Source organism: Hemicordylus capensis, chromosome 12 (assembly GCF_027244095.1).
Source record: "Hemicordylus capensis ecotype Gifberg chromosome 12, rHemCap1.1.pri, whole genome shotgun sequence".
Classification (NCBI taxonomy): Eukaryota; Metazoa; Chordata; class Lepidosauria; order Squamata; family Cordylidae; genus Hemicordylus; species Hemicordylus capensis.
In genome coordinates this window covers 10,169,975-10,184,819 of record NC_069668.1, presented here as the reverse complement: position 1 = coordinate 10,184,819, position 14,845 = coordinate 10,169,975, and the positions used below count along the sequence as shown (strand labels likewise).

General features: G+C 44.5%; 2 long non-coding RNA genes across 3 annotated transcripts; both read left to right on the top strand.

Annotated features, from left to right (window-relative positions):
• Nucleotides 1-1,051: 1,051 nt before the first annotated feature.
• Nucleotides 1,052-5,557, top strand: LOC128336052 (uncharacterized). Its single transcript, XR_008311823.1, has 4 exons — nt 1,052-2,873; nt 3,353-3,782; nt 4,147-4,680; nt 5,048-5,557. It is a non-coding gene; the product is annotated as an uncharacterized LOC128336052 (long non-coding RNA).
• Nucleotides 5,558-7,737: 2,180 nt separating this feature from the next.
• LOC128336051 (uncharacterized) lies at nt 7,738-14,845 on the top strand. 2 transcript variants are annotated; one of them, XR_008311822.1, is made up of 5 exons: nt 7,738-8,269; nt 9,161-11,396; nt 11,806-12,154; nt 12,563-12,889; nt 14,492-14,845. It is a non-coding gene; the product is annotated as an uncharacterized LOC128336051 (long non-coding RNA). The 2 variants fall into 2 exon arrangements; XR_008311821.1 differs by lacking the exon at nt 14,492-14,845 and having other exon boundaries at nt 12,563-13,287.

Genomic DNA, 14,845 nt, shown 5'->3' with positions numbered 1-14,845 from the left:
GTTCTGTGTGTTTATTGTCTCTTTTAATCCTCTGTTGTGAGCCGCCCAGAGAACAATGTGTTACTTATAATAATAAAGTTGATGATGATGATGGGCTAGGAATAAAGCAGAATAAAGTTTATTATGTGTTATTAGTAATTAATTATTATTTTAATTATTTGTTATTGTTAATGAATTATTGGATATTATTAATAATATCCCACCTTGCTGCTGGCGTCTTTTCAGAGACTCCTTTTTGGTGTAGGAGTCTCTGCACTCATCTCTTCTCCCACGTAACCTTTTTTTGCCTTTGCATAGCAAACAAAGGGCAGGTCTCCTCTAAGACAGTTGGTGGTTTTCTCTGCTTGGGTTAGCAACACTCAAAACGTGTGGGTTAGCCTGTAATATGTTTGAGTCTGCACACCTTGAACTCTCTGATCTGTTGGCATTAACTTGCTGCTCCAAAATGGATGCACCCAAAATGGGTGTCGGTCTAGGGATCCTCAGTATCCTGGTTACTGCCCTCTTGGGGACACCGCTGTCAGTTGCAGCAATAGGTTTGTGGTGTGTCTCACCCCACACACCCCTCAACATCTGCCATCAATCCAACACTTATGGTTTAAGTGTGTATGCCCCTTTAATGCATTAAGCTCAAAACGGTGTGCAAAACACTGATCTTCCTTCCTCTCTGCCACACACACTGCCAGGCCCATTACGGGCTTCTCTTTGCAAGATACTGGAGTGCTGCTCGGCGATCAAAAACCCAAAGCAGGCTTCAGGGCCAGCCACTGGGCATGCGTTCGGGTGCTTGGTCGCCCGGGCGATCGGGAACCCCACCGAGGCTTCAGGGCAGGGCACTGAGCATGCGCAGCCTGTAGGGCCGGCGACACCAAGGCGAAAAGCTGGCTCTGGGATTTGGGCGGGCTTCCCGCGTTCCTCCTCCTGCCCCCGCCCTCTCCCGGTAGCCCAGCCCGCTTCCCTGATTGGCTGGCTGGATGAGCGGTGGGAGGGCTGATTGGCTGGGCGTTTGACAGCTGGCTCCGCCTCCCGCAGCTGAAGCGAAGCGCCTTTTTTGAACTAGGATAGGAAACATAATTTCTGAGGCGGCGACCGAGGGGGCAAGGAGGTCGCTACACTTGCGGCCAGCCACCATGGGGCTTGCTCTTTAAAGAACAGCCTCTGAGGCACTGGCAGGAGCTGGGGGGCTTCCAGCCCCACGGCCACCTCGCCACTGAAAAAAGCTGAGGGAAAACTGGCTCAAAAGACGAGCCTCTCAGAGAGGAGAGAGACACTGCTGTGAGGGGCGACAGGACCCTCTTGCCGTGGAAACCTGTTTAGAAAATGTTATATTTAAAGTCTCTGAGGGGAAACAAGAGTTTCTCAGTGAGAAGCTGCTTAGGCTTCCCCTTGCCAACAAAGAGGAATAAACGTCTCTGAGGGGAAACTCCCTGCCAAATTATATATTATATATCTGAGGGGAGACAAGAGTTACTCAGTGGGAAGCTCACCTCTTTCTGCTTTGGCTTCAGCTTGCCAAAAAAAGGAGGGGAAAGCCCTTTCTAAGGGGAAAGGGGGATTCAAAGTGTGGAGTGTATCTCTTTTATTTTTTGGCAGATGAAGCCAAAGCAAAGTCTCTGAGGGAAACAGTTTCTCAATGGGGAGTTCACCTCTCTGCTTTAGCTTCATTTTCCCAAAGAAAGAAAGGGAGGGGGGAGTCTCTCAGGTGACTTTCCTTCTCTTTTGTTAAAAAAAAATTATCTGAGGAAAAGGCAATCTCCAAGACAGTGAAAAAAAGGGCTATGTGCCCAGCCTTGGCCACTACCTCACAAAAGATTTTCTGAGGAAAGGCTGTCTCTCAGACAGTCAAGGGCTACAGGCCCAGCCTCAGGACAAGTCCCTTTTCCACAGGAAAAGGAGGAAGCCGCTTGAGAAATGCTATGCTGCCAGGACAAGGCTTTTTAAAAGAATAGTTTCTGGGAGAATGGCAGGAGTGGGGGTTTCAAGCCTGCCAACTTGGCCTTTACCTCTGTCTCACCTAAGAAGTGTCTGAGCCTGAGGGGGAACAGGGTCTATAAGGGAGGCATTCATCTCTGCTTCGATTTCAACTTGCCAAAAAAAAAAAAAAAAAAAAGGTTGAGAGGAAACTAGTTTCTAAGTGGGGAGTTGATTTCTCTACTTGGGCTACATCTCGCCAAAAAGGGGTTTCTGAGGAGAACATAGAGTTTCTAAGGGGGGGATTCATCTCCCTGCTTTGGCTTCATCCTGCCAAAACAACTCTGAGGATGCTGCAGCCGTGCTGGCGTGAACAAAAGCCCTGCCACCTCACTGCCCACATTTACAGCATTTTGTCTGCCGAGGGCAAAGCGCAGCAGATTCATCCTGTCCTCAGAAGGCTGGGGCGCCACAGCCTTCTGCATTACAGCAAAAATCTGCCCAATATTAAAGCGTTCTTTCTCTCTGCATACAAATGTTATAAATATGCACAGCGTAGGGCAGGACTTCTGAGCACAATGGCACCAGGGCTGTGGCAGAAAACTATGAGGTCAGGGGCTGTGTAAATACAGATGGGCTGGCTCTAATATTGGAAAACTCTGTTGTTCTAGGAACTGTCAGTAGAAGCTTCAGGCTTCTTTATGCCCCCAAGAGCTTTTTGGGGCAGCATAATTTCTAAGATAGTGGCTGAATGGATTGGGACATGCTTCATGTGTGTTAGAAGCCTCAGGCTTCTGGCAGCATAATCTCTAAAAGAGTGGCTAGCTTGAATGGAACACTCTTCATGAGTGTTCCATTCTGACCCCAAGGAAGAAACAGAATTGGCACACCATTCGCAAGGACCTCCATGCCTGAACATTGATGTTGGAACATTTTCTCCTGCCAAGTGGCCTCTGTGGCAGGTAAGGCTGAAAGACAGGGACAGGACCAACAAAAAGAGAACTATCCGGGAGTAGAAGATGACCTAATGACCAGGCGGGGGGAGTCCTTAGCTTTGTGATTGTGTTCTGTGATGAAGCTCTTCATCAGAGGACTGAAGAACATAAAACCAAAATGTTTGCTCAAAATTTGCCATTGATTCTCACAGGTTAATTAATTAATTTATTTGAAATATTTCTATACTGCCCAAACTCTGGGCGGTTTACAATGAATATACAAATGGGAAACAAACTGTAGTCCATTTCCTACAAAATCTTATATGTAATCTGTAACATTTAACTTTGCATTTGACCTGGGATGTTTTATTGTAAATCTCCTGGGACCTGAGTTTGGAGTAGTATAGAAATAGGCTGAATAAAAAAATAATACTTAGCAACCTGCTAAAATGAAAAGACAAAGATCTGATCATTCACACACCAAAATATTTTTTCCTTTCCTCCAGATTTCAAGAAAGAACTAAAGGAGTCTTAAGAATGAATTAAAGGAAGCAACGACGCACGACAGATGCCAAGCCAGGGGCTGCATAACTCAATCACAACACACTGTTAATTTTTCTCAAAAGAAGCTCGAGGCTTCTTTATTCTCCCACCAGCTTTGTCAGGCATCATAATCTCTCAAATGGTCCCTGTCCTGAATGCAACATGCTTCATGCATGTTAGAGGAGCTTCAGGCTTCTGTATTTTCTCAATGGCTGCGGGAGGCAGCATCATCCCTGGCTGTCTTGAATGGAACAAGCTTCATGCATGTTCCATTCTGCCCTCTGAAGAATGGTTTGGCAAGAAGAAACAGAATTGGCAAACCTTTCTTGAAGACCTCCATGCCTGGATGTTGACACTGGAACGTTTTCTCCTCCCAAGTGGCCTCCGTGGCAGGTAGGGCTGAAAGACAGAGAAAGGACCAACAAAAAGACAACTCTCAGGGTGTAGGGGATGATCTCACAGGAAAGGGGGGACGGGAAATCTCTGGCTATGCCAGTGCATTCTATGGTGAAGTAGTTTTGTTTAACTTTTGTGTGATGTTGACATTGACATTGTTTTAATGAAATCTAACAGTGTAAAATCTAACAATAAAATAAACGAACAAAATTTGTGATATTTGATTGTTAATCTTCCTGGAACATGAGTTTGGGCAGTATAGCAATAGGCTGAATAAAGAAATAATTACTGGCAACCTGGTAAAGTTAGAAGATAAAGATGTGATCATTCCCACATCAAAATCTTTCTTCTTTTCCTCCAGATTTCAAGAAAGAACTAAAGGAGTCTCAAGAACGAAGGAAAGGAAGCAACGATGAATGAAAGAAGCCAAACCAGGGGATGCATAACTCAAGAATCACAACACGCTGTGAATAATTCTCAAAGGAAGCCCAAGCTTCTTTTTCTCCCACTTGCTTTGTCGGGCAGCAGCATCTCTCAGATGTTCCCTGTCCTGAATGGAACATGCTTCATGCATGTTAGGAGCTTCATGCTTCTGTTGTTTCCCAATGCCTGTGGGAGGCAGCATCATCCCTAAGATGGTGGCTCTCTTGAATGGAACATGCTTCATGCATGTTAGGAGCTTCATGCTTCTGTAGTTTCTCAATGCCTGTGGAAGGCAGCATCATCCCTAAGATGGTGGCTCTCTTGAATGGAACACGCTTCATGCATGTTCCATTCTGCCCTCTGAAGAATGGTTTGGCAAGAAGAAACAGAATTGGCACACCTTTCTTGAAGACCTCCATGCCTGGATGTTGACGTTGGAACGTTTTCTCCTCCCAAATGGCCTCCGTGGCAGGTAGGGCTGAAAGACAGAGAAAGGACCAACAAAAAGACAACTCTCAGGGTGTAGGGGATGATCTCACAGGAAAGCGGGGGGGGGGGGGAATCTCTGGCTATGCCAGTGCATTCTATGGTGAAGTAGTTTTGTTTAACTTTTGTGTGATGTTGACATTGACATTGTTTTAATGAAATCTAACAGTGTAAAATCTAACAATAAAATAAACAAACAAAATTTGTGATATTTGATTGTTAATCTTCCTGGAACATGAGTTTGGGCAGTATAGCAATAGGCTGAATAAAGAAATAATTACTGGCAACCTGGTAAAGTTAGAAGATAAAGATGTGATCATTCCCACATCAAAATCTTTCTTCTTTCCCTCCAGATTTCAAGAAAGAACTAAAGGAGTCTCAAGAACGAAGGAAAGGAAGCAACGATGAATGAAAGAAGCCAAACCAGGGGATGCATAACTCAAGAATCACAACACGCTGTGAATAATTCTCAAAGGAAGCCCAAGCTTCTTTTTCTCCCACTTGCTTTGTCAGGCAGCAGCATCTCTCAGATGTTCCCTGTCCTGAATGGAACATGCTTCATGCATGTTAGGAGCTTCATGCTTCTGTTGTTTCTCAATGCCTGTGGGAGGCAGCATCATCCCTAAGATGGTGGCTCTCTTGAATGGAACATGCTTCATGCATGTTAGGAGCTTCATGCTTCTGTAGTTTCTCAATGCCTGTGGAAGGCAGCATCATCCCTAAGATGGTGGCTCTCTTGAATGGAACACGCTTCATGCATGTTCCATTCTGCCCTCTGAAGAATGGTTTGGCAAGAAGAAACAGAATTGGCACACCTTTCTCGAAGACCTCCATGCCTGGATGTTGACGTTGGAACGTTTTCTCCTCCCAAGTGGCCTCCGTGGCAGGTAGGGCTGAAAGACAGAGAAAGGACCAACAAAAAGACAACTCTCAGGGTGTAGGGGATGATCTCACAGGAAAGGGGGGGGGGAATCTCTGGCTATGCCAGTGCATTCTATGGTGAAGTAGTTTTGTTTAACTTTTGTGTGATGTTGACATTGACATTGTTTTAATGAAATCTAACAGTGTAAAATCTAACAATAAAATAAACAAACAAAATTTGTGATATTTGATTGTTAATCTTCCTGGAACATGAGTTTGGGCAGTATAGCAATAGGCTGAATAAAGAAATAATTACTGGCAACCTGGTAAAGTTAGAAGATAAAGATGTGATCATTCCCACATCAAAATCTTTCTTCTTTTCCTCCAGATTTCAAGAAAGAACTAAAGGAGTCTCAAGAACGAAGGAAAGGAAGCAACGATGAATGAAAGAAGCCAAACCAGGGGATGCATAACTCAAGAATCACAACACGCTGTGAATAATTCTCAAAGGAAGCCCAAGCTTCTTTTTCTCCCACTTGCTTTGTCAGGCAGCAGCATCTCTCAGATGTTCCCTGTCCTGAATGGAACATGCTTCATGCATGTTAGGAGCTTCATGCTTCTGTTGTTTCTCAATGCCTGTGGGAGGCAGCATCATCCCTAAGATGGTGGCTCTCTTGAATGGAACATGCTTCATGCATGTTAGGAGCTTCATGCTTCTGTAGTTTCTCAATGCCTGTGGAAGACAGCATCATCCCTAAGATGGTGGCTCTCTTGAATGGAACACGCTTCATGCATGTTCCATTCTGCCCTCTGAAGAATGGTTTGGCAAGAAGAAACAGAATTGGCACACCTTTCTCGAAGACCTCCATGCCTGGATGTTGACGTTGGAACGTTTTCTCCTCCCAAGTGGCCTCCGTGGCAGGTAGGGCTGAAAGACAGAGAAAGGACCAACAAAAAGACAACTCTCAGGGTGTAGGGGATGATCTGACAGGAAAGGGGGGGGGGAATCTCTGGCTATGCCAGTGCATTCTATGGTGAAGTAGTTTTGTTTAACTTTTGTGTGATGTTGACATTGACATTGTTTTAATGAAATCTAACAGTGTAAAATCTAACAATAAAATAAACAAACAAAATTTGTGATATTTGATTGTTAATCTTCCTGGAACATGAGTTTGGGCAGTATAGCAATAGGCTGAATAAAGAAATAATTACTGGCAACCTGGTAAAGTTAGAAGATAAAGATGTGATCATTCCCACATCAAAATCTTTCTTCTTTTCCTCCAGATTTCAAGAAAGAACTAAAGGAGTCTCAAGAACGAAGGAAAGGAAGCAACGATGAATGAAAGAAGCCAAACCAGGGGATGCATAACTCAAGAATCACAACACGCTGTGAATAATTCTCAAAGGAAGCCCAAGCTTCTTTTTCTCCCACTTGCTTTGTCAGGCAGCAGCATCTCTCAGATGTTCCCTGTCCTGAATGGAACATGCTTCATGCATGTTAGGAGCTTCATGCTTCTGTTGTTTCTCAATGCCTGTGGGAGGCAGCATCATCCCTAAGATGGTGGCTCTCTTGAATGGAACATGCTTCATGCATGTTAGGAGCTTCATGCTTCTGTAGTTTCTCAATGCCTGTGGAAGGCAGCATCATCCCTAAGATGGTGGCTCTCTTGAATGGAACACGCTTCATGCATGTTCCATTCTGCCCTCTGAAGAATGGTTTGGCAAGAAGAAACAGAATTGGCACACCTTTCTCGAAGACCTCCATGCCTGGATGTTGACGTTGGAACCTTTTCTCCTCCCAAGTGGCCTCCGTGGCAGGTAGGGCTGAAAGACAGAGAAAGGACCAACAAAAAGACAACTCTCAGGGTGTAGGGGATGATCTGACAGGAAAGGGGGGGGGGAATCTCTGGCTATGCCAGTGCATTCTATGGTGAAGTAGTTTTGTTTAACTTTTGTGTGATGTTGACATTGACATTGTTTTAATGAAATCTAACAGTGTAAAATCTAACAATAAAATAAACAAACAAAATTTGTGATATTTGATTGTTAATCTTCCTGGAACATGAGTTTGGGCAGTATAGCAATAGGCTGAATAAAGAAATAATTACTGGCAACCTGGTAAAGTTAGAAGATAAAGATGTGATCATTCCCACATCAAAATCTTTCTTCTTTTCCTCCAGATTTCAAGAAAGAACTAAAGGAGTCTCAAGAACGAAGGAAAGGAAGCAACGATGAATGAAAGAAGCCAAACCAGGGGATGCATAACTCAAGAATCACAACACGCTGTGAATAATTCTCAAAGGAAGCCCAAGCTTCTTTTTCTCCCACTTGCTTTGTCAGGCAGCAGCATCTCTCAGATGTTCCCTGTCCTGAATGGAACATGCTTCATGCATGTTAGGAGCTTCATGCTTCTGTTGTTTCTCAATGCCTGTGGGAGGCAGCATCATCCCTAAGATGGTGGCTCTCTTGAATGGAACATGCTTCATGCATGTTAGGAGCTTCATGCTTCTGTAGTTTCTCAATGCCTGTGGAAGGCAGCATCATCCCTAAGATGGTGGCTCTCTTGAATGGAACACGCTTCATGCATGTTCCATTCTGCCCTCTGAAGAATGGTTTGGCAAGAAGAAACAGAATTGGCACACCTTTCTTGAAGACCTCCATGCCTGGATGTTGACGTTGGAACCTTTTCTCCTCCCAAGTGGCCTCCGTGGCAGGTAGGGCTGAAAGACAGAGAAAGGACCAACAAAAAGACAACTCTCAGGGTGTAGGGGATGATCTCACAGGAAAGGGGGGGGGATCCCTGGCTATGCCAGTGCATTCGATGATGAAGCTCTTCATCAGAGGACTGAAGAATGTATTACTGAAATATTTGCTCAAGATTTATTAGCCTTGGATTATCACAGGCTAATATATAAATGGAGGGGGAAAACAACACACACACCTGTGAAGACTATCCACAAAATCTTATATGTAACATTTAACTTTGTATTTGATTTGGGCCCTGGATACCTGAGGGACTGCCTGCTTCCAGAGGTTGCTGCACGCTTGATGGGGTCATCTGTGGGGGGGAGGGGGCTCTACTCCAGGAGCTGACAATGAGGGAGGCTTGGCTGTCGGTCATGTGGGAGAGGGCCTTCTCAGTTGTTGCCCCCAGACTCTGGAATGCTCTTCAGAGCAGTAGCCATCTGCTTCTCAGTCTCCATTGAAGTTTTTAGAAAGCATGTGAAATCTTGACGTTTTGACTAGGCTTTCATATGACTGTTCCTATTGCTACTGCTTTGTAGCTTGTATGGTTGTTTTAAAATCTTTTAATCAGATGTGCATTTTTATATTCTAGCTGATATTTTAATTCTGTAATTTTTGTAGATTTGTTTAACTTTTGTGTGAACCGCCTTGACATTGTTTTAATGAAATCTAACCATATAGATTTAACAATAAAATAAACAAACAGAATTTGTGGTATTTTATTGTTAATCTTCCTGGGACATGAGTTTGGGGCAGTATAGCAATAGGCTGAATAAAGAAATAATTCTTGGCAACCTGGTAAAGTTAGAAGATAAAGATGTGATCATTCCTACATCAAAATCTTTCTTCCTTTCCTCCAGATTTCAAGAAAGAACTAAAGGAGTCTCAAGAACGAAGGAAAGGAAGCAACGATGAATGACAGAAGTGAAACCAGGGGATACATAACTCAAGAATCACAACACGCTGTGAATAATTTTCAAAGGAAGCCCAAGGTTCTTTTTCTCCCACTTGCTTTGTCAGGCAGCATCCATCTCTCAGATGGTCCCTGTCCTGAATGGAACATGCTTCATGCATGTTAGGAGCTTCACGCTTCTGTAGTCCTGAATGGAACATGCTTCATGCATGTTAGGAGCTTCACGCTTCTGTAGTTTCTCAATGCCTGTGGGAGGCAGCATCATCTCTAAGATGGTGGCTGTCCGGAATGGAACATGCTTCATGGATGGTTAGGAGCTTCATGCTTCTGTAGTTCATCAATGCCTGTGGGAGGCAGCATCATCTCTAAGATGGTGGCTCTCTTGAATGGAACATGCTTCATGCATGTTAGGAGCTTCACGCTTCTGTAGTTTCTCAATGCCTGTGGGAGGCAGCATCATCTCTAAGATGGTGGCTGTCCGGAATGGAACAGGCTTCATGGATGGTTAGGAGCTTCATGCTTCTGTAGTTCATCAATGCCTGTGGGAGGCAGCATCATCTCTAAGATGGTGGCTCTCTTGAATGGAACATGCTTCATGCATGTTAGGAGCTTCACGCTTCTGTATTTTCCCAATGCCTGTGGGAGGCAGCATCATCTCTAAGATGGTGGCTCTCTTGAATGGAAGATGCTTAACGCATGTTAGGAGCTTCATGCTTCTGTAGTTTCTCAATGCCTGTGGGAGGCAGCATCATCTCTAAGATGGTGGCTCTCTTGAATGGAACATGCTTCATGCATGTTAGGAGCTTCACGCTTCTGTATTTTCCCAATGCCTGTGGGAGGCAGCATCATCTCTAAGATGGTGGCTCTCTTGAATGGAACATGCTTCATGCATGTTAGGAGCTTCATGCTTCTGTATTTTCCCAATGCCTGTGGGAGGCAGCATCATCTCTAAGATGGTGGCTCTCTTGAATGGAACATGCTTCATGTATGTTAGGAGCTTCATGCTTCTGTATTTTCCCAATGCCTGTGGGAGGCAGCATCATCTCTAAGATGGTGGCTCTCTTGAATGGAACATGCTTAACGCATGTTAGGAGCTTCATGCTTCTGTAGTTTCTCAATGCCTGTGGGAGGCAGCATCATCTCTAAGATGGTGGCTCTCTTGAATGGAACATGTTTCATGCATGTTAGGAGCTTCATGCTTCTGTAGTTTCTCAATGCCTGTGGGAGGCAGCATCATCTCTAAGATGGTGGCTCTCTTGAATGGAACATGCTTCATGCATGTTAGGAGCTTCATGCTTCTGTATTTTCCCAATGCCTGTGGGAGGCAGCATCATCTCTAAGATGGTGGCTGTCTTGAATGGAACATGCTTCATGTATGTTAGGAGCTTCATGCTTCTGTAGTTTCTCAGTGCCTGTGGGAGGCAGCATCATCTCTAAGATGGTGGCTCTCTTGAATGGAACATGCTTCATGCATGTTAGGAGCTTCATGCTTCTGAAGTTTCTCAATGCCTGTGGGAGGCAGCATCATCTCTAAGATGGTGGCTCTCTTGAATGGAACATGCTTCATGCATGTTAGGAGCTTCACGCTTCTGAAGTTTCTCAATGCCTGTGGGAGGCAGCATCATCTCTAAGATGGTGGCTCTCTTGAATGGAACATGCTTCATGCATGTTAGGAGCTTCACGCTTCTGAAGTTTCTCAATGCCTGTGGGAGGCAGCATCATCCCTAAGATGGTGGCTCTCTTGAATGGAACATGCTTCATGCATGTTAGGAGCTTCACGCTTCTGTAGTTTCTCAATGCCTGTGGGAGGCAGCATCATCCCTAAGATGGTGGCTCTCTTGAATGGAACATGCTTCATGCATGTTAGGAGCTTCACGCTTCTCTAGTTTCTCAATGCCTGTGGGAGGCAGCATCATCCCTAAGATGGTGGCTCTCTTGAATGGAACATGCTTCACGCATGTTAGGAGCTTCATGCTTCTCTAGTTTCTCAATGCCTGTAAGAGGCAGCATCATCCCTAAGATGGTGGCTTTATTGTATGGAACATGTTTCATGCATGTTCCATTCTGCGCTCTGAAGAATGCTTTGAGGAGAAGAAACAGAATTGGCGCACCTTCTTCAAGGACCTCCATGCCTGAACGTGGATGTGGAAACGTTTTCTCCTCCCAAGCGGCCTCTGTGGCAGGTAAGGCTGAAAGAGAAGGATGGCATTGACCAACAATAGGGAACTCTCAAGGTGTACTACAAGATGATCTCACAGGGTGGGGGAACCCTGGCTGTGCCATTGCATTCTATGATGGAGCTCTTCATTAGAAGACTGTGTATCCAAACTGTTTGCTCCAAATTTATTTGCCATGAATTGTCACAGGATAATATAAAAAAGGGGGGGAAAGTGAACATTGTCCACAAAATCTGATAGGAACATTTAACTTTGCATTTCATTTGTGATGTTTTCTTGTAAATCTAACATGGGACATGAGTTTGGGGTGGTATAGAAACAGGCTGAATAAAGAAATTATCATTAGCAAACTGCTAAATTTACAAAACAAAGATGTGATTATTCACACTCCAAAATCTTTCTTCCTTTCCTCCAGATTTCAAGAAAGAACTAAAAGAAACTGAAGAAAGAACGAAAGGAAGCAACAATGCACGACAGACGCCAAACCAGGGGCTCCATTGACAGATGTTCCCTGTCCTGAATGCAACATGCTTCATGCGTGTTAGGAGCTTCAGGCTTCTATATTTTCCCAATGGCTGTGGGAGGCAGCATCATCCCTAAGATGGTGGCTCTCTTGAATGGAACATGCTTCATGCATGTTCCATTCTGCCCTCTGAAGAATGGTTTGGCAAGAAGAAACAGAACTGGCGCACCTTCTTCAAGGACCTCCATGCCTGAACGTGGATGTGGAAACGTTTTCTCCTCCGAAGTGGCCTCTGTGGCAGGTAAGACTGAAAGAGAAGGATGGGAGGGACCAACAATAGGGAACTCTCAAGGTGTACTACAAGATGATCTCACAGGGTGGGGGAACCCTGGCTGTGCCATTGCATTCTATGATGGAGCTCTTCATTAGAAGACTGTGTATCCAAAATATTTGCTCCAAATTTATTTGCCATGGATTGTCACAGGATAACATAAAAGGGGGGGGGGAGTGAACATTATCAGCAAAATCTGATAAGAACATTTAACTTTGCATTTAATTTGTGCTGTTTTCTTGTAAATCTCCCATGGGACATGAGTTTGGGGTGGTATAGAAATAGGCTGAATAAAGAAATTATTGTTAGCAACCGGCTAAATTTACAAGACAAAGATGTGATCATTCCCACTCCAAAATCTTTCTTCCTTTCCTCCAGATTTCAAGAAAGAACAAAAGGAAGCAACAATGCATGACAGAAGCCAAACCAGGGTCTGCATTGATAGATGGCCCCTGTCCTGAATGCAACATGCTTCATGCGTGTTAGGAGCTTCAGGCTTCTGTATTTTCCCAATGCCTGTGGGAGGCAGCATCATCCCTAAGATGGTGGCTCTCTTGAATGGAACATGCTTCATGCATGTTCCATTCTGCCCTCTGAAGAATGGTTTGGCAAGAAGAAACAGAACTGGCGCACCTTCTTCAAGGACCTCCATGCCTGAACGTGGATGTGGAAACGTTTTCTCCTCCGAAGTGGCCACTGTGGCAGGTAAGACTGAAAGGGAAGGATGGGAGGGACCAATAAAAATATATATATGTCAACGAGGGCTGTATTAACTCCTATTTGAATGTTCTTACTTGCTTATAAAGATCTTGAATATACAGTTTCAAGTGCTCTATTTAAATTTGTCTCCCTAGCAGATGTTCCTCTTGAGTTTTGCACAGGCCTATTGAAAAGTGATCTTACTAAACAAATGTAGGGACGCAGGAGCTGAGGTCCTGCGGTCAGGGTGATGTGCTGGCAACCTCTCCCCTGTAGCTGACACAGTGAGGCAGGGACGCAGGAGCTGAGGTCCTGCGGTCAGGGTGATGTGCTGGCAACCTCTCCCCTGTAGCTGACACAGTGAGGCAGGGACGCAGGAGCTGAGGTCCTGCGGTCAGGGTGATGTGCTGGCAACCTCTCCCCTGTAGCTGACACAGTGAGGCAGGGACGTAGGAGCTGAGGTCCTGCGGTCAGGGTGATGTGCTGGCAACCTCTCCCCTGTAGCTGACACACTGAGGCAGGGACGCAGGAGCTGAGGTCCTGCGGTCAGGGTGATGTGCTGGCAACCTCTCCCCTGTAGCTGACACAGTGAGGCAGGGACGCAGGAGCTGAGGTCCTGCGGTCAGGGTGATGTGCTGGCAACCTCTCCCCTGTAGCTGACACACTGAGGCAGGGACGCAGGAGCTGAGGTCCTGCGGTCAGGGTGATGTGCTGGCAACCTCTCCCCTGTAGCTGACACAGTGAGGCAGGGACGCAGGAGCTGAGGTCCTGCGGTCAGGGTGATGTGCTGGCAACCTCTCCCCTGTAGCTGACACAGTGAGGCAGGGACGCAGGAGCTGAGGTCCTGCGGTCAGGGTGAAGTGCTGGCAACCTCTCCCCTGTAGCTTCAATATAACTATGAAAGCTTTCTGCAATATTTATTCATCATATTTATATACTGCCTGATACATGCACGCAATCCAAAAATACAACAAACATAAAACAAAACAATTAACATACTTTCACAGAATGAAAACAATTACAGAGTGTAACATTAGTTTGAACTCAAAGCCTGAGAACAAGTGTGTAAGTAAGTGAGAAGTTTATTGTTTTGACCACTGGCCATCATATGACATAATGCAGCATAACATAAGACATAACATAAGAGGAACATAAAAGAAACACTCAGCATACCATGAAGTTACTTCAACAGTCTAGTTAAACTGAAACCAACTCTATAATGTAGGATAGAGCATGGCAGCCATAAATTACTCTGATTTTTAAAAAAAGTAAGGTAAAGGTGGCAATTTGTCTTATGACATATGGAAACACATATTCTTATAATAAATGGAGGCTTGAGAAAAAGGAAGGGAATTACCAGTTGGGAAAGGCTTGTTCTCTGTCTACTCTGGAGGGGCTATTCCTCCCAAGGCTTTTATAGGCTTGGTAGCTAATTTACTGAGTCCTCCTGCCTCTCTGGAACCACGAGATGATAACCCACACGAGATGTCTTCCACAACAGCAACTAGAAGAAGCCTTCAAGGTAAGTGCTCCTTTCTTATAATAATGGCACCAAAGTGAGAACTTTGAAGTCTCTGAAATATGTTCCAATATTTTCTCTGCTTCAAGATCTAAGAAGTTTGGTCCATTGATTCCCACCCAAACAATGTGAATAAACAGGTGTGTCTTAAGGGTCTTTTAAAAAGCAATCCGATGGAGAAGCTCTTATTTTTGACAGCAACTAATATGAAGAAAGAAGGCGAAGAATGATGAAAAGATTCTCTGCAAGGCGCAGCTGATGGGCAGTTTCATCCCTTATTCGCTTTAAATTTGTACTGTATGTGTTTCTTTTTATTTGGGTAATCTGTGCATTTAATACTTCTGTAAAACATTTGCGTGGAACTCGGGTTGTTCTTTTTGTAATGTACTTTAGATGTTTGAAAAATTATGGTTGTAATAAAATAAAATACTAATTTCACTCCA